The 19,923-nt window shown below is 42.4% G+C and overlaps 1 protein-coding gene across 4 annotated transcripts in view; it reads left to right on the top strand.

Moving 5' to 3' along the window:
* The window catches only part of PCSK2 (proprotein convertase subtilisin/kexin type 2), a 202,771-nt gene that overhangs the window by 1,011 nt on the left and 181,837 nt on the right, over positions 1-19,923 (top strand). The gene's annotated exons all lie outside the window — the stretch shown is intronic.

A 19,923-nucleotide genomic window follows, 5' to 3' on the forward strand; every position in this document is an offset into this window, starting at 1 on the left:
ACTGATAGTTTTCAGAAAGAGAGCAGGAAATCATTTGTTTGAGCACACCCCTCCATCAGCCCAGCTAGCAAGTTAATGTAAAGGAATGAAAACAAATAAGAGCTGTTTTAAAATTGCTCCTTACTTCCTGTGGTGTAACATATTGAAATAGTGGATGTGCAAAGATCCACTACAAGCTACTCATCAGTGGTGACACGATATGATTCAGATCAGTGCTTCTTGGACTAAAAACAAGGAGTTTCCCCGCATGGTTAGTTCAGTACCTACTACATTGCTGTGTAAACATCCTCCAATTTAACTCTCATCCTGAAATAGTACTAAGCAATTTCTGGGACTGAACAAAAGAATGCATGGTGCACACCCATGCGCTTCCTAAAACCTGCATATAGTGATCACTAATTGAAATTGCTTAGAAACTGCACCTCTATAAAAGATTTAAAGGTAACTAACCGAAGGAGCTTACATAATTTACATGTGAGGTTTCACATTTGCTTTGACACTCAGAGCCAGGCTGACAGAGGCATCGATAGTCATGGTCTTCTCTAAGAGCAATGTGAGATTTTAGGACAAGAGAACTTGATAAAAGGTAATGCAGGATCGTACACAGTTATTTGACCTGGAGAACTTGAAGCACCTTTTGACATTGTTTTGTTTCTGGTTGCTGAGAAGTCAACCCAGGCAAACCCCAAACTGGCAATCTCTCCAGATCAAATATTAATTAAACCTAGATGTGGGTCCCTTAATCCAGGTTCACTGAATAATTAATAATAATTAATAATATCATTAATAAATAGATTAAACTAGGGAACAGGTTTGATTAAATGCTTGAGGTCAATACAACGGGAGCAGTCAGGGTAAGGATAAACTCCCAGATGTACACAGGGAGAGGAATTGAGTTAGCATTGCTGCTGCTACTCTGAAACCTGCTCTTTGGTGTTTTTGTTTTCCCAGTAGTTATGCAATAAGAGCCTGATCCAACTTCCATTGTAATGAATGGGAGTCTGGTCATTAACGTCAGGGAGCGTTGGATCGGGCCCTTCCATTTAGATCAAAACCCATGTGTAGTTAGACTGCCTTCTCCAGAGCCACGTACTGCATCTGGGCAGTATTATGGCAGCTCCACTGAGGTTTCATTAGAGAAATGAAGGCAAAATAAATTACCACTTTGGCCTCATTCCAGCTCTGACCGATACTGCGTTGGTTGGTAGTACTGAAATCCTTGTTCTGTTAGGAACAGGAATTCATTGCTGGTGCCTTTTGGAAGTGATCTTATACCTGAGCTTCTGTATACTGCTCGGGTTTGTTGGATGGGACACTTTGGCATCAGTCTCCCCTGTTCTTCCCAGCCTGCTCCTTTGCCACCATGTCCTGGGACCTGTCACTGCTGGTGCTGACTAGTGAGGTTGGGGGTCCCTGGCAGTGTTTATTTTCACCTTTGCTTTTTTAATGTGTATATTCTTATGATCCGGGTGGGGGAAAATTCAGAGGAGAGAGAGAGAAGGAAGTGGGAAAGGGCCACTCTCCAGCAGCCTTGGGGTGAGAGTCCTGATCCTGTCTGAAATCCACAGCTGGGGTTGTGCAATTTCACACATCTCCTTTGCATGTAAAATGACAAAAGCGGTGCCAGGCCACCAGACTAGCCCACAGCAATGTGTGTGCACTTCCAGGAATGACACTCATAAACTATTCTGCTGTGGCTCACACGCTGCTCGGAGAGACTTCCAGGTTATATGATGTTATTCCCAACCAACCTGTGCCTTCTTCCACCCCCTCCATCCCCAACACACTCTCTCTCTCTCTCCCTCTCTCAGCAGAGGAAATATCATTGCATTCTTTAAAACATGTTGCATTTATCAAGTTCTGCAGCAGAGGATAATACAAAGGAGGCTGATTACTATCTTCACTTAGACGGGGGAATCCTCACTATGTCTGGCACAGAGTTTGATAGCTCTGATTCAGTGCTCTGATCTCTGCTTCCTTTTGGCATGTGTCAGCTGCTCTGGTGCTTTTTCAGTATTTGTGAACTCAGAGGACTCTTATCCTTCATGTCTTCACTGGTCTTAGTGTCCTTTCAGACCTTGATTCTTCAAAGGCAACTTTAATGGGACTAAATCAGTGCAAAAAGTTAAAAGAGGGCATATGTAGTGTATGTTTATGCAGAATCAGGGCCTTCGGTTCTAAACTCTTCAGGGTAGGTACCTACAACTGTGGGTACTATATGAATAATAAACAGCCAATTATTTTAAATAGATCTTTTTATTGCAAACTTCTAAATTGTACAATGAAACATACAGAAAATACTAAAAATATTAAACCACAGATAGCACTGATCATGGTTACATCCTTCAACCACAAAGGTTGTTTTTGACAGTCTGATAAATTATTCACTCAAGCCAAATCCTGCCCTCTGTGCTGATGTTGAGTAGCACCTCACTCTGAAAGTAATCACATTTATTTTAATGGTGTTTCTTGCAGAGGAGGTGCTTCTCACTGGGAGTAAAGCTGGTAGAGTGTAACCCTCATTTGGTAATATACTTACTTGGTCTTATATCTGTCTCTTCACGGGCACAGAATACCATATATGTAAATATAGGAGAAATGTGGGAGAGGCTGTTTACCTTTTACATAATTCAGACAACAATTTTTTAAATAATTCAAGGTATTAGTTTCATAGAAGATTTTTAAAAATATCTGATTCAATGTATGCAGGGTTCTTTCATAACTGACACATGAGTTAATATAGCAGGTTGTTTAGCAGCAGATTTCCAGTAAAATGTAACTGAGAAATTTGTAATGAGGGCTAATATTACACATTTTAGCTGTTCTTTGATAGGCCAGACCCCCTTTGGGTAGGTCTTCAATGCAAAAAAAATAAGTGTGTTCTTACCTTTGGTTAGCTAACCCTAGTTAACTAACTCAGGCTGAAATGGCAGTGAAGATGCAGCAACTTGGCTCTTAACTCTAGTCAGAAGTTTAAGTTCAAGCTTTGGATCCCTTGTGGGCTTTAACTCCAGCTCTGAATCTGAGTTAGTTATAGTCCATATTTGGGCACCTAAATAAGTTGCTTGATTTTTTTTCTCGTGCGCAGTGCCCAAGGACTTCAGTGGGAGATGCTTGGTGCTCAGCCCTCCTGAAATCAGGTGCCTAAATATAGATCTGGGACTGTGGCATTAGGCATGGATTCTTGAAAATCTTAACTTGAATTTATCTTATTTCAAATAATCCTAAACTCCCTTCTTTGCTTTAATTACATTTTAATGATGTATTTTGATTTGTAAGGTTGAGAGCTTTCCAGTTTATCTGCACCTTCCTAAAACAACTCTAAAATTCCTCATAAAATGGTCACTCTTATAAACCACATTCATTTCTTCACATTCCCACTCCTTCTAACCCTAAAACATGACATTTAAAAGTGAAAATGTTAAGATGGCTCTTTATTTGCTTTCGAACCCTTGAAGCACTCTTGCATCATGTTTTCACGCTTTTGTCCACAAATGAAAGCTGAGCATCCAGAATCTGGGACTTGAAGAATAATACCAAATATTGTTAGACTCACGATAAAATTGTAAGACTTGGCAACTCTGCATTACGATACTTTGCACAGAAAAGACAGTTACATTATATCATACCCCTGACTAGTCCATTATACAATCAATAAATTGTAGTTGAAAAAAAAGATTGTCACCAAATCTCTATCCACAATGAAGCAGGATTGTTCTATATTTCACATTTCCTAGTGTTCATATTCTCTATTCAAGAAAATTAAACTTTGGCTTATTAAATGAAGCAATATTCACAAAATATCAATGTTTCCACAATAGAGCTTTTCTCAGTACAGATTACAGAAACAAAGGTCACCTAATCATTACAGATTTGTGTGCAGGTTTTTAAGTAAGATCAACTTAGTTTCACATTTTGTTTTCATTAGCTACATATCTCATAGTCATGACAAAATGCCACCATGTCTATATACTCCACCTTCACTCATCTTGCAGTGGTGAAATGCTTTGAACAATCAGTGGTCAGTGTCCTAAAAATCTCAAAACATTTTGTGTTTGCTGCTTCCAAACTGTGGGCCAAATCCTGCATTGGCTGAAAAGATGTAGAAGAGCTGTGCCAATGCAGAAAGCAAAGATACATACCTGAGCAGGTGATTGCTTTGCTCCCCATTTTGCTTAAGACCAGCTGGCTTAGGTGCATGTCTTCATTTATTCCAACAAGTGCTCCACACAGTTTGGGGATTTGCTCTGAGTGCAAGGGTTCAAAAAAGAACTAGATAAGTTCATGGAGGATAGACCTTTCAATGGCTATTTGCCAGGATGGGCTGGGATGGTGTCCCTAGCCTTTGTTTGCCAGAAGCTGGGAATGGATGACAGGATGGATCACTTGATGATTACCTGTTCTGTTCATTTCTTCTGATGCACCTGAAATTGGGCACTGTCAGAAGACAAGATACTGGGCTAGATGGACCTGTGGTCTAACCCAGGATAGCTGTTCTTATGTTCTTATATTCAAGCAGTCCTGTCAATGACTACACTGCACTGCTTGTGGTACATCCCCTTTTCCCTCTTATGAGCTGCCGCACAAACTTGGGAAGCACGGCGTGTGGGCAGGAGTTTGTATGGTGTAGAAATCTAGATGAGTGGCAGACTGACAGATTTGCAGCTTTGGAAGCTCTTTACAACGGGCAAAATCCCCTCCGCTCCCTGTTCCAAAGTGGTCAGGCTCCTTCTTCCTTCTCATTGGTACTGTTCTGTGTTTTTCTTTGAATAAAACCGTAATCCGAGGATTGTTCAGATACCTTTGTGTATACAGGCTTTGAATTGTTTTTAGCTCTGCTCCCACTTCACACCGAATGCTATAAAGATAGTTATCACAGTGGGCAGATCTGGATCAGCCCCTAAATCTTGAGAGAGGCTTTTCTGTGGATACATGCATCAATTATAATGCCAGAAAGGAACATTGGGATCATTTAGTCTGACCTCCTATACAGCACAGGCCACAGATCTTCTAGTAACTCCTGTTTAAACTAGCACATATCTGTTAGAAAAAACATCCAGTCTTGATTTAAAAATTGCCAGTGCTGGATAATCCACCACAACCATTTTAAAATGGTACTGCTGGCTCATTACCTTCACTATTTAAAGTGTGCCTTATTTCTACATTTAAGGTTCAGTCCTGTGTTTTTGTGCACCGAAAACACTCAGTGATTGAAATGGGGAATTTTGCGTGAGTAAGGAATGCAGGATTTGGCTCTTGAGAATTTCTTATCGATTTTACTCAAACATTTAGTGGCCTTTTTGGAGGTCAGCATTCAGCCAGACTTTTACCTGAGCCTCTGTGCATGTACCTTCCCAATTTTTTGTGCACATACCTGTGTCTGCACTTTGCGGGTCAGCGCACCAGTGCTGAGTTTGCACACATTTAGAAAGTGTTGGTTTTGCCTAGGCAAAGTACAGACGTTAGAATGTTTACTATCATGGGAGCAGAGCTTTACTTCTATAAAATGCAGGTGAAAATATATGCAGTGCAAAAGGGGAGACCAGTCTTTGGAAATGTAGGCCTTTGTGTGTGCACCATAGATATGCATTGTTTTAAAATATAGGATCTGTTTCTGCTCGCATGGAAATCAGTGGGCTGAAAATCAGGCCTCAGACTTAAGCACACCCTATTACGAGTTCAATAATCAATTTTAATGGCATCCTATAAGATTCATTCACACAAACATTCCTTCATTATGAAAATAGGAAAACCTCTCATTAAACTATAAACAGCTGCAATCCTCTTTTACACAACCTTTTAAAATCCTGCTGTGCTTCTGGATCAAAATGATCCCACCACTCTGCCACCATGTCAAGGTTCTTTCCCCACTCTGAACTCTAGGGTACAGATGTGGGGACCTGCATGAAAGACCCCCTAAGCTTATTCTTACCAGCTTAGGTTAAAACTTCCCCAAGGTACAAACTTTGCCTTGTCCTTGAACCCTATGCTGCCACCACCAAGCGTCTTACACAAAGACCATGGAAAGAGCCCACTTGGAGAGGTCTTCCCCCAAAATATCCCCCCAAGCCCTGCACCCCCTTTCCTGGGGAAGGCTTGATAAGAATCCTCACCAATTTGTGCAGGTGAACACAGACGCAAACCCATGGATCTTGAGAACAATGAAAAATCAATCAGGTTCTTAAAAAAAGAATTTTAATTAAAGGAAAGGTAAAAGAATCACCTCTGTAAAATCAGAATGGTAAATACCTTACAGGGTAATCAGATTCAAAACATAGAGAATCCCTCTAGGCAAAACCTTAAGTTACAAAGAGACACAAAAACAGGAATATACATTCCATCCAGCACAGTTTATTTTACCAGCCATTAAACGAAAGGAAATCTAATGCATTTCTAGCTAGATTACTTACTAACTAACAGTTGTAAGGCTGCATTCCTGATATATTCCCAGCAAAAGCATTACACAAAAAGCAACTGCTGCAACACTAGGTCCCAATCATTAGAATGCTCATTTACATATCATGGCCCCCAAAATTCCATTAAACTTCTCCACCAGGCCATTTGTTTGATGATGGTAAGGGGTGGCAACCAAGTGATTCACCCCATGAGCTTCCCAAAGGCTTTCCATAGTTCCTGCCAGGAAATTAGTTCCTGCATCTGTGAGGATGTCGGAGGGCCAACCTACCCTGTCAAAAATGTCCAATAGTTCCTGACACCCCTCGTTAGCCCTAGTGTTGCTTAGAGCTACTGCTTCCAGCCATTGGGTGGCAAAATCCATGAAAGTCAGTGTGTACTGCTTTCCTCTGGGTGTCTTTTTTGGAAAAGGACCAAGAATATCCACAGCTACTCGCTGAAATGGAACCTCAATGATGGGGAGTGGCTGGAGAGGGGCTTTGACCTGGTCTTGGGGTTTTCCCACTCTTTGGCACACCTCACAAGACCGGACATAGGTAGAAACATCCTTGCCCATTCCCTCCCAGTGGAACGACTTTCCCAAATGGTCTTTTGTTCTGTTCACCCCAGCATGGCCACTAGGATGATCGTGGGCTAAGCTTAATAGCTTTACCCGGTACTTAGTTGGAACTACCAACTATCTCTGAGGATGCCAGTCTTCCTGATGTCCATCAGAAAGAGTTTCCTTGTATAAAAGTCCTCTTCCTACAACAAACCTGGATTGATTGGAAGAGCTGAGAGGCAGTGGGTTGCTCTGTGCTGCCGTCCGAGCTCTCTGGAGGCTTTCATCTGCTTCCTGTTCAGTCTGGAAGTGTTCCCTTGATGCTGGAGACATCAGTTACTCATTGGATTGTGGACCTAGGCTTGGTCCCTCTGGAAGTGATGCAGGTGATGGGGCTGTTTCTGTTGATGGTGAACCGCTCTCTGCTGGTGCACTATGTTGGGGTTCAGGCTCTGGCTGAGCCTCTTGTGTAGGGTTATCTGCTGCTGCCGGTGCAGGTTTGGTGGAGCCCTCTGGTGTTGGGGTTGCAAGTACTGGATTTGGTACTGGCAATGGTTCTGGTGCTGGTTGTTCCACTGGTTCTGGTTCTGGGACTGGCTCTGTCTGGGTCTCTGGGACTGGATCCACTACTGCTGTTGCAGATGTGGGGTGGGGTCCGGTTCCATCACCCCTGACGGGGTCCTGGTTGAAGTTTCCGGAACAGAGCTAGGTGTGACAGCTTGCTTAGCCTGGCTGCAGGTGACCATTCCCACCCTCTTGGCTAGCTTCACATGATTGGCCAAGTCTTCCCCCAACAGCATGGGGATGGGATAATCATCATAGACTGCAAAAGTTCATGTTCCTGACTAGCCTTTGTACTGGACTGCCAACTTGGCTGTAGGCAAGTCAAAAGAGTTTGACTTGAAGGGTTGAATCGTCACTTGGACCTCTGGGTCGATTAAATTGGGGTCTACTAAGGAAGCATGGATAGCCGACACTTGTGCTCCAGTGTCCCTCCACGCGGTGACCTTCTTCCTGCCCACACTCACAGTTTCCCTCCGCTCTGAGGTTATCTGGGAGGTATCTGGGCCTGAGGACCTCTGGTGTGATTCTGGTGCAATGAACTGTAATCTGTTGGGGTTCTTGGGCAGTTGGCTTTTACATGCCCCGGCTCATTACATTTAAAGCATCATCCAGCTGGTGGGTCACTGGGGTGGGGTGGGTTGCTGGAGAACAGTGTGGCAGGACGATAAGGTGTCTAGAGTGTTCCTTGGGGTGTAGTTAGGGCCTTGGGCTGCCCCCCGTAGTAGGGTGTGGTCTGAGGTTGTCCCTTCTGGTATCCGCTCCAACTACGACCAGGGTTGTTCCTCTCTCCTCCCTCCACCCGTTTTGTTCTGGTTTGTCCCGCCTCTCTGGCGGTCTGGGACTGTTCGTATTGATCAGCATAAGAAGCAAGACTTCCTGCTGAGTCCATTTTCTTATCCCATAAACACTGTTTTATATCATCCTTGGTCATATTTAGGAATTGCTCCTGTATCATCAAATCCCGCATTCCTCCAAAGCTAGTTACAGCCCATCTGTTGAGCCATTTATGAAACAGATCTGTCATCTGGTTTACATAAGCCACATTACTTAGTCCAGGTCCTCTCTTAAGGGCTCTAAATTTTACTCTGTAAGTTTCAGGTGTAACATGAAATTGCTTTAAAACGAAATCCTTGAATTTATTATCATCAGAAGTGTCATCAATAGGCATCTTATTGAATATGTCCAGAGCTCTTTCAGTCAATTTTGTGACCAATATGGTCATCTTGTGAGCTTCAGGAATTTTATGGAGTGTGCACAGTCTCTCAAAGGTGAGAAAATATTCAGCAATATCACTGGATTCATCATACTGTGGACATAGTCACTCCCATTTGTGGATTGTTGGGTAAGAATGGTTAGGGTTATCTGGTATATTCTGCTGAACCTTTGCCTTCCCTATCTCCAGTGCATTCTTTGTCTCTTTTCCCCTCTCCTCCATTTCTTTTTCCCTTGCCTCCATAGCTCTCCTGTGGGCAGCCTCCTGGGCTTTTTCTGCCTCTTTTTCTGCCTCCATAGCTCTCTGGTGTTCCTTTTCTTTCCCTTTTGCTTCCAGTCTGGTTAACTCCAGTTTGTGTTGTGCCTTGCTTTCTGTCATCCTAGCCTCTCTGTTTTTAACTAACTTTACACCCGAGAGTTAGAAAGAAAACAACAAAACAAACAAAAAAAACCTGGCTTGTAAAATTTTGCTGTGCTGTAACCTGATACCTATGTTTTTTTTCCTGATAGTTCTTCTCAGCCTACAGAAAAATCCATTTGTTATGCCTGCTGCTCTGTCCCCCAGCCAGAGAGACAGAATCTACAGCTGCAATCCTCTTTTACACAATTTTTAAAATCCTGCTGTGCTTCTGGTTCAAAATGATCCCAAAATGATCTCAAAATGATCCCACCGCTCTGTCACTATGTCAAGGTTCCTTCCCCACTCTGAACTCTAGGGTACAAATGTGGGAACCTGGATGAAAGACCCCCTAAGCTTATTTTTACCAGCTTAGGTTAAAAACTTCCCCAAGGTACAAACTTTGCCTTGTCCTTGAACCCTATGCTGCCACCACCAAGCGTCTTACACAAAGACCATGGAAAGAGCCCACTTGGAGATGTCTTCCCCCAAAATATCCCCCCAAGCCCTACACCCCCTTTTCTGGAGAGGGCTTGATAAGAATCCTCACCAATTTGTACAGGTGAACACAGACGCAAACCCGTGGATCTTAAGAACAATGAAAAATCAAATCAGGTTCTTAAAAGAAGAATTTTAATTAAAGGAAATGTAAAAGAATCACCTCTGTAAAATCAGGATGGTAAATACCTTACAGGGTAATCAGATTCAAAACATAGAGAATCCCTCTAGGCAAAACCTTAAGTTACAAAGAGACACAAAAACAGGAATATACATTCCATCCAGCACAGTTTATTTTACCAGCCATTAAACAAAAGGAAATCTAATGCATTTCTAGCTAGATTGCTTACTAACTAACAATTGTAAGGCTGCATTCCTTTTCTTTTCCCGGCAAAAGCATCACACAGACTGACAAACCCTTTGTTCCCTCCCCCTCCAGATTTGAAAGTATCTTGTCTCCTCACTGGTTATTTTGGTCAGGTGCCAGCGAGGTTATTTTAGCTTCTTAACCCTTTACACGTGAAAGGGTTTTGCCTCTGCCCAGGAGGGATTTTATAGCACTGAATGCAGAAAGGTGGTTACCCTTCCCTTTATATTTATGACACATGTGAATAACTCTTCCAATAAATGGAGGATTTAAAAACAATGGGTCAGACCCTCAACTGGCATATATTGGTCTAGCTCTATTTACTTTAGGTGAAGAGCAGGCCCAATGAATGTTGCCTAAGACATGCTATAGTTTGGTATGTAACCACAGAGCCTTCCCCAAGTGCACGGTCAGCCCAGCTAACTGGGCAGTGCCCTGGGGAATTCTGTGGAGATGAGGAATGTGACCTCACAGGCAAAGCTGATCAGTGTTCACCACTACTGATTTGAGGCTACATTAGCTCTGCCAGCTCTTGGGATTTGTAGATTGCCTTTGAAAGGTGGCTCTATTAGAACTTCTCCCACTGATGTGACCCCCTTGTTTCAGAGGTTTCATGTCCTCCTATGAAGGAGCATCTTGAGAAAGGTAAGCACCTAGGCCTGGATGCATACATTTTTAGGTGCCTAGAACATTACTGGGATTCACAAAGCCTGAGGTAAGCACCTGGGCTCCCTATGTAACAAATGGGGGGAAATATGTACCTTAGACTGTGATTCACAAAAGTTAGTATGGCTAGGTACTGAGCTGCCTAAGTTACCAGTGGGAGATGCTGGCCAGAGGGGTGTGTGCTCTCACCAACAGCTAGGGGACAGCCACTCATCAACATACTCATTCCCCACCCACCTATCCCACCAGTGAAGGGGGGCTGACCAGCCGCCAGATGCCTCAGGATGACCAGCCTATAATCACAGCTGTCTGTGGAGACCAAAAGCCACCTGCCTGCCCCCTGGAGCTGCTACTGTGAGGAACAACTGCCACCTAAAGAAGCCTCCATGATAAGGTGATGGGTTGAGGAGCCCTGGGCGAGGAGTGGAGATGAAGGATTGGTGTATTGAATTGAGGTTGGTGAGAGCCTGGAATAAATAGACTGTAAGGGGGAGTAAGTGTGGAATTTTTGGGAAGGGAAGAAAGAAGAAGACATTAGTGGATATTCTGTGGGCAGGAGGGTGCAGGGAGACTATTTTAACCAGGGAGCACCATGTGTTATGCCATCAGAGGCTGAATTTTTTGACGGAGTTCCTTAACATTTTGTGATACAGCATAGCCCACTGCTCTTTGGCCTGACCAACCCTCACACCTCCCCTTCCTTACCAGAGCTCAACCAAACCCACTGCAGAGCTTTGATTTATAGCATGCAGTGAGCTCAACCCCCGTCCCAAATCTTTGCTCTCCCCTTCCTGCCTCTAGGTGACATAACCATTACAGGTCTGCTATGGCTGGAGACTTCTGTGCTCACATGGGTTGTGTCAGGATGCGCTACCTGAGGTGATAGGGTTGATACAGATGAAATAGCTCTTTCTATTTCCTTTATTTTTACCCTACCTATTCCAGTACTGGAGTTTCTTTAGATTATTTCCTTCTTGGGTCTAGGCCACAAAGTCAAGATTTCAATACCAGAACTGGATAAACCCAGATCAAATTGATGATCCTCGACATCAGTGGAGTTACACGGGGGCTGAATGTGTCCCAAAGTGCTGACACTGCAGTGCTGTACAGAAGAGGGATTGTTGCACTTTTAAAAATGCTGTCTTTTGAGAGAAGCATTGAACTCTGGCAGCAGGCCAGGTGGAAGTTAAAAATCCCACTGCAGTATGGAGAAAAATAAACACCAAGGGGACAGGATGGTGTAGATGAAATAGAGCCTTTAGGGCAAAGGTTCAAATCCAGCATAATTAAATAATGATGGGTGTAAACTGACAGTCACAGTCCAGATCCTAAGGATAAGTGATTCTATCACAGGACCAACAGCATGTTTGGTATTAATTTGTAGGCAGACTTAACTGAGAAGCTGTGACACTTTGGGGTTGAACCCAGACCAGTAAGGAGTTGTCACTGCCTACCCTGTAGGTCTCTGTGCTGTGCAGCTTTGGTTCAGATCCCTGTTTTCAGCACAGTGATCTCACCGTGGCTTCCACCAGCCTGGTTACTTCTTGCAGGGTGACCCCAACAACCCTTTCAGCCCTGAGTGTCCCCCCCAAACCATCTCCTCTGCAGAGCTCAGCCCCTCTCACTGTAGCAGTCACAAAACCGTATCCAGGTCACTGCTCCTTTACAGACATTGTCCACAGCACCAGCCAGTTAGTTTGGTGGAGGATTTTACCCGTCAGTTTGAAACACTGCACTGAGATGGTTGTGTAATCAAACAAGATTAAGTTTATTAACAGAGAACAACTATTTAAGTAATACCAAGTAAAAGGCATTGGGATAGAAATGGCTACAAACCAGCAAAAGTCAAAATATGCTTCTGAGACTAAAATCTAACTTAACAAGCTAAAATCCTTTGTTCAAAGTCATTTCTCACCACAGTTCTTTCAGCATAGCTGGTCAGTACTTATCCAGGATCCAACACACAAAGCCCAAAGCGCTTGCTTTCTTTGATGCTTCAGGTGAAGGATGCTAAAATAGTTCTCTGTTTCCACTTGTATCTCCCAAAGTGCATTGACCTGGTTACAAGGAGCAGGAAGGCTTCCTGTTGTTCTTCCATTTCTGTGGGTTTCCCATCCCCCAGCTAATTTGTATGTAAATGGGGCTTCCATTGTTTTGATTCCATAACGCTTGATTTACATTGGAGACAGGTAGATAGCTGCCTTCTCTCCTGTCTGTTTCTCCCAGCAGTCCCAGAGTCTAAAGCATAATATCAGTGAGTATCCATAATTCCCTTACATTTCACAATGATCTTAATCACCAGTGTCCCACAGGCTATCAGAAAAGACCGTACTCAGGGCTGGCCTTATCAGAGGTGAACTGAGGTGGCCACCTCAGGTGCCAGACTGTGGGGGTGGGGGTGCGCCACTAGGAACCAGAGTGTAGAAAATTGTGTCTGCTGCTGGTGCATATGTATTCTCTCTGCTGTAGATGCACAGAGATGGTGGAGTGCTGTGCTGGAGGAAGGAGGGCTCAAGAGACATAACAGGCAGGCAGGAGAAAAAGTGAGAGGGAATAACAGAAAGCATCAGGAGCTGCAGGGAGAGAGAGGAGGAGGAGCCTCTTATGTACCTCTCTAGCACCCCCAGGAGCCTGGACTGATTAACACCAGCTTCTCAGGGAGCTTCCTGTTTCCTGCTGCTTCCCTGAACCCAGTTGAGGAGAGTTTAGTTCTTTAAGTCTAGATGATCCATGACCCACTTGAGCAGTAGCCTGAGGGACTTCCTTGTATTGCATGGGCCACAGCAAATTAAAAACTTCATGTTCCCCAAAGACAATGAAAATAGAAGTTTCCATCCAACACATTACTAGCGTGAAATCCCAAATGGTGACAAAGTGGAGAGGCCATGGCTTATATACTCAAAAACCCAAAATGCTGCATACTGTTTTTATTGCAAACTCTTCCAGTCTAATGTTCTAGCCACCTTGGGTTCTACAGGAACAAAGGACTGGACGAATCTGGCTAGAAATCTGGCATGCCGTGAGAAGGCAGCACATCACCAGAGAGCATTCCATGTGTAGAAAAAGCTTGAGATGAGACAAAGGTTAAAGGTCACCATAGATGATAAGCATCAAGAGAAGATTGCATCAGAGTCTCTTTACTGGCAAAATGTTCTGAAAAGGCTCACTGCCATTGTGAGAATGCGTGCTACCCAAAACCTAGCACTGTGTGGCACTTCAGATCAGCTGTATGTGCCAAACAATGGAAACTTCCTTAAAATTGTGGAGCTGACAGCTGAGTTTGATGCCGTACTCCAGGAGCATCTAAGAAGAGTCACCACCCAAGAAATGTACACACACCACTACCTTGGAAAAACAATTCAAAATGAGATGATACAGTTACTGGCAACAAAAGTCAAACAGAAGATTGTGGCAGATCGGAAGTCAGCAAGATATTACTCTGTTATTCTGGACTGCACACCTGACATCAGCAATACGGAACAAATGACTTTAATGGTGCATTTTGTAACAACAACAACAGAACCTAGTGAAAATGTCCCTGCAATGGTGACTGTCAGAGAGCATTTTCTAGAAATTTATTGATACTGATGATACTACAGAAGCTGGTAAGACAAATGTGCTTCTTAAAAAGCTGGAAGATATGGGAATTGCGATAGCTGACACGAGAGGTCAGGGCTACGATAATGGTGCCAACATGAGACGAAAGAACAGAGGAGTGCAGACACAGATCTGAGAGTTAAACCCTTGACCTTTCTTTGTCCCATGCAGTTCTCATTCATTGAACTTGGTGGTCAGTGATGCAGCATCAGCTTCTAGTGAGGCTGCTGAATTTTAATGTAATTCAAAGCATCTATGTATTTTTCTCTGCATCAACTCATCAATGGCAAATTTTGAAGCAACATCTGGGAACATCCTCTCTGACACTGAAACCACTGAGTGCCAAATGATGGGAAAGTCGTGCGGAGGTGATAAAGCCTGTCAAACACCACATTGGGAAGATAGATGATGCCATAGTTGCCGTTATGGAGGATAATGCTATGACAGGAAGTTTGAGGGAGAACAGTGGCAGAGGGAAATGGAATAACCAGATACATACATAACTTCAAACTTCTGTGTGGCTTAGTGTTGTGGCATGACATACTGTTTGAAATAAATGTTGTAAGCAAGAGACTCCAAGGTGTTGACCTTGCTATATCTGGAGCAATGGAACAACTGGACAAAGCAAAGTCATACCTCCAATCTTACCAGTCAGATGAGGGATTTCAAAATGTTCTGAAGAGTGCACAGAAGTTGGCAGAGGAACTTCACACAGAAGCTATTTTTCCACCCATTCAAGAATACAAGAGTCACCAAAGAAGAAGATATGTTGATTACGAGGCACGGGATAATCCCATAAGAGACCCCAAACAAAATTCAACCAGGTGCTGGATTGTGCAATACAGTCAGTTGAAGAACGTTTCATGCAGCTCAAGGAACACAGCAGTATATTTGGGATGTTGTATGATATTCCAAATCTCCTCACTATACCTGTACACCAGCAGTGCAGGGCACTAGAGACAGTGTTGAGACATGATATGTGTGATATTGATGCGAGTGATTTAGGTGATGAACTGAAAGCCCTTTCAAGATACATTTCAGCAGGGTCAACTCCAAAGGCTCTTCTGGAATATATGTGCACAAATAAGATGACCACCCTCTTTCCAAATGCTTTTGTTGCTCTGCGCATATTCCTAACACTTCCTGGAACAGTTGCCAGTGGAGAACGCAGCTTCTCCAAGCTGAAGTTAATAAAAACACATCTATGCTCCACAATGACACAGGAGAGGCTGGTCGGCCTTGCAACCATCTCAATAGAGCATGAGCTGGCCCAGGTTGTGGACCTTCAGCAGGAAGCAGTTCAAAACTTTGCAACCAAGAAGGCACGGAAAGCACCACTTTGATTATTCAAACAGATAAAAATGCCAGTGTTTACTATGCAGACAAGAAAAGTTACGTTTGCTACTCAGGCGTTTGAAAGTTAAGTGTTACTTAAAATTTTTGAACAAGGCATTTTAAGTTGTTAGTTCTCCTTTATTGGGGTAGGTAGCAGAGCAGTACCATGAGAGGAGTAGAACAGGAAGAAGGCAGAATTGAGACCTTTCAAAGTTTTGGCCCAAGCGAGGGGGCATGCGGGGCATTATTTGAGCTCCCTACCTCAGGTGCCAAAATGTTGTGGGCTGGCCCTGACCTTACTTGATACACTTTTATAGTGCAGTAAAATTACAGTCAGTTGATTCAATTGCTTATTTTTGGGTTTCAGACCCTCTCTTCTTCCTCTGGGGTGTCTGGACCCCAAGTGTCAGAGGCCAAGGACTGAATGGACTTGGACACTGACCTACTGTCCCAGTGCTAGACTTGATCCTTCCAAACCAGGACTGAGGCATTGTGGAGATGCTTGAATTTCTGTTGCGCCTCAGAGATCTCCAGAGCTGCCAATCTGCCACCTTTCAGGAGAATCAACTTCTTTTTAAGTGTAGGCGATAACCTGGTGTCCTGTACAGTTTTTTCCTCACTCAAACAAATTGTAAGGTATAAGGCCTTGCCTATATGTAAAACATTTGCTGCTTTAACTATGCTAGCATTGTTTAAGTGGCAACAAAACAAAACAAAACCAAAAAACCGTAGTGTTTGTTGCTATATCAGTGTAATAAAAGGACTTATTCTGGTATAGCAAAATGAAATGAGCTATTTGGGTGTAAAGCACCTTTTACCTGTATAACTGTGTCTGCACTAAGGCTTTTACCAGCATAACTATCTCTAAATAAAAAAAATCACACCCTTTACTGACATAGTTATACTAGCAAAACTTTTTAAGCATAGACCAGGTATAGATTTACTATTTTACAGGAGCTTATAGTGAAAGCTATTTCTGCTCAAGCATTTACAGGATTATTCTAAAAATCCCTAATCATTGCAGCTCAAATTTCAAATAGTTACAATGAAGTACTTGCAAAGTAGTTGCTGCATTATATCTGGAAATTTCTTTGGTGGATTGTTTCAAGTAACAAATCCTGAGAAACTTGTCAGCTGCTCAGAGACAATTTCACTGACCCAAAAATAAGCTAAATTAATCAAATTATTGGGTATGATTCAGTCAGCTGTAATTAAAAATATCAAACATCAGAAACCCATTTGTGAAGTTTCTATTTGTAAAATAATATCTTGGTAATTGCTGAAAGAATCTCAATTGCAAAAATGCTGTGCAATGTGTTATCGGTATAATTGATCTTTTTCCTGTACTATCCTCCTAGTCATTTCTAAAGTATATTATGAATTGTGTCAGGTCCCCAGAGGGCTTGGATACACGGTGATTTTATAAAGGCTGTAGTGATCTGGCTGAGGGGTATGTATATCTTTCTCTCTACTGGCAGGAATAAGAACTCAACTCTTCGTCAGTCTCTCTACACGGGATTTTCACAAGTTGCTAAGGAAGTTTGGAGTTCAGCTCTTAATGTAAATCAATGAAAACTGGGTGTTTAACTACCTTGGCTGCTTTTGAAAAAAACCATTCATAGAATATCAGGCTTGGAAGGGACCTCAGGAGGTCATCTAGTCTAACCCCCCTGCTCAAAGCAGGACCAATCCCCAATTTTTGTCCCAGATCACTAAATGGCCCCAGCAAGGATTGAACTCACAACCCTGTGTTTAGCAGGCCAATGCTCAAACCACTGAGCTATCCTCCTGTAGTGCTAAAGTTGTAGCTCAAGTGGGGACGGTTTGTACTTTGGATTAGGAGTATCTGAATTCTACCCCTGTTGTTGCAAGAAGTTCTACATGGCTGTCATGTGCAGTTTAGCAGCAAGCATGAAATCCTTGTTGACCATAGATTTGTTACATGGTTATGAAGCTGAGTCCATCCAGCTGAACTCCTGTTGTCTTCAGTCAGTATTGGAGGCTTAGTGATAATTGAATAAGGAAACTGGGACCTGGCCCATTATTCTCACATTTCATTTATTTATCCATTTGTATTTTGTGTGTCTACAGTAAGTGGGGATATTTCTCATTTTTACACCCAGAACAGGAATAACTAGGACACAAAGAGATTTGTCATGTATTATCAACCTTCCCCAGTAAATTTCCATGTAGAGGTTATGTTCTTAACTTACTTCATTGCCCACCTAAAACAAATGAAAAGAATGACCTAAATGCCCATATATAACCTGTTTTCAGGCAGCAAATGAGTGTTCCAGCTACCCATGACTGAACTAGAGCATTTACTCACCTGTTCAGTAGAAGGTAACTATGCAAGACCACACTCTATTATGGCCAAAATTATATAATCATGATTTAAAAACCTGAAACAAAATAACATTTAAAGTTGTAAAAAAAATTCTTAATGAAAAAAAAAAACGGAGAGAGAAATGGACAATATTATTTGGCCTTGTTTGGATATTAAGCTAGAGCCAGATGGTAGAGTCTCCGATTCTTCCAGGTACCTAAGAAAAGAGAGTATGTATTATGCGGCCTACTCTACATGTGCATTCTGTAGCCATTCTCTTATCTTCTCATACAATCTTTGTGGAAGTGCATGTGTGAAATTAATGAGTCTCTTCACAGTTATGATTCCTAGACCATGAGCTCTCTGGGGCAGAGACTGCCTTTGTTTTACTTGTTTGTACAATGCCTAGCATGATAAAAATCCCTGACTAGGACTTCTACATGTAACTGCAACATAAGTAATTAATCATACATTTCTGTATTATGCACATATCATACTTTTCTTGATCACTAAATGTCTAGTTATGGGCCTGAGCCAACCCCCACTCAGTCTGAACCTCTAAATTTGGGTTGGAGGTATTCAGAATCAGAACCCAGATCTAAACTCAGTTTTGTTAAGGCCTCTGTTATTACAATGGTGGATCCAAAACCCCTGATCCAAACAGGCCTGAAATTTTGGGTGTTTGAGATCCAGATCCACATTTTTGCATTGAGAGCCAATCTCAAAAATCCCACAAACAGCTGTTTTCTTTCTCTCAGACACATATAAAGTCAAATTCTTTCATACATTTACAAAACACAGTCTGTCTGTCTTTCTTGAATGTGTCTTACATCCAAAGCGCATGGTACCCCAGTAGAGTTTTCCAGGATCTAAAGGCTGAATCATGCTGCGTAGCTAATTAAAAGCCTACATTTGCCTCACTTGATTGATGTAATTTAAGAAAGATAACGTATCAGCACATACTAGATTAACCTCAGTTTATGATGGCAATAAACTGCTAACATTTATTAATTGGTATTAACAAACAATAAAGTCTTATTCTGCAGCTGCCTGAAAAATCAGTAAGCAAGGACTTTTGATGGTGGGGTGCCATTTCCCCCCCTTTAACCTACAGCAGCCGTGAGTTTAGTTCATCTTCTTTGTTTCTTCCAAGAAGAAGCTCTTAAATCTACTGTGATTCCTGACAGAGGGCTAGATGCTCTGTTATACTGGTGCAAATCTGGAGTAACTCCCTTGGGTTCTAATGAATTACTTCAGACTCATGCCGGTGTAAATGAGAGCAGAATTTGGCCAGGAGTTATAATGTGACAATGCTAAAGAATCTCAGTAAATCACTTTCTTCTAACACTAAACAAGAAACTTTAATAGAATGAAGAAAACAGCCTTATCTCTGAAGCCACCTCTATATGAATTCTGGGGCAAATATGGTCCCAGCTTTCACCAGATCTAGTCTCTTTATTATGCAAACAACAAGGTCACCTGCATCAACAAAGAAAAGGGAGGAAAGGTCATCTAGCCAAATTAGCCTTTGCTAGGAGTGGGCTGTTGTTTTCGGTGATACCATTCCTGCTTCGATAGGAATATATTATGTACCCCTAAATTCTGAGGAGATAAATTGCTAGGAGAATTGCTTAAGCTTAGTAACATGGCTTTTCCTTTAGGCAGATGTGGCTGTTATGATGAGGAAATTGCTGTCATGTATTATTTAAATTTTAAAAAATATTTATGAATATCTATTACCAGACAAGCACCGGAATATGTGTATATTATGATTATACTTTGCACTTAATATTTTCAAAGCATTGTACAAACATTTGTGAATGCTAACAACAGGTGACGTAGATAAATAAGTATTATTACCTCCGTATTACAGGCAAGACAACTGAAATGTAACGAGGTAAATTATTTGATTTGTAGAGGCTCTAAGCACCTGCAACTGTCATTGAAGTCCGCAGGCATGGTGGTTGCTTGGCACATCTGAAAATGAGGCATATGTACCATGGCCA

This window comes from Lepidochelys kempii, chromosome 3, assembly GCF_965140285.1.
Source record: "Lepidochelys kempii isolate rLepKem1 chromosome 3, rLepKem1.hap1, whole genome shotgun sequence".
Lineage (NCBI taxonomy): Eukaryota > Metazoa > Chordata > Testudines > Cheloniidae > Lepidochelys > Lepidochelys kempii.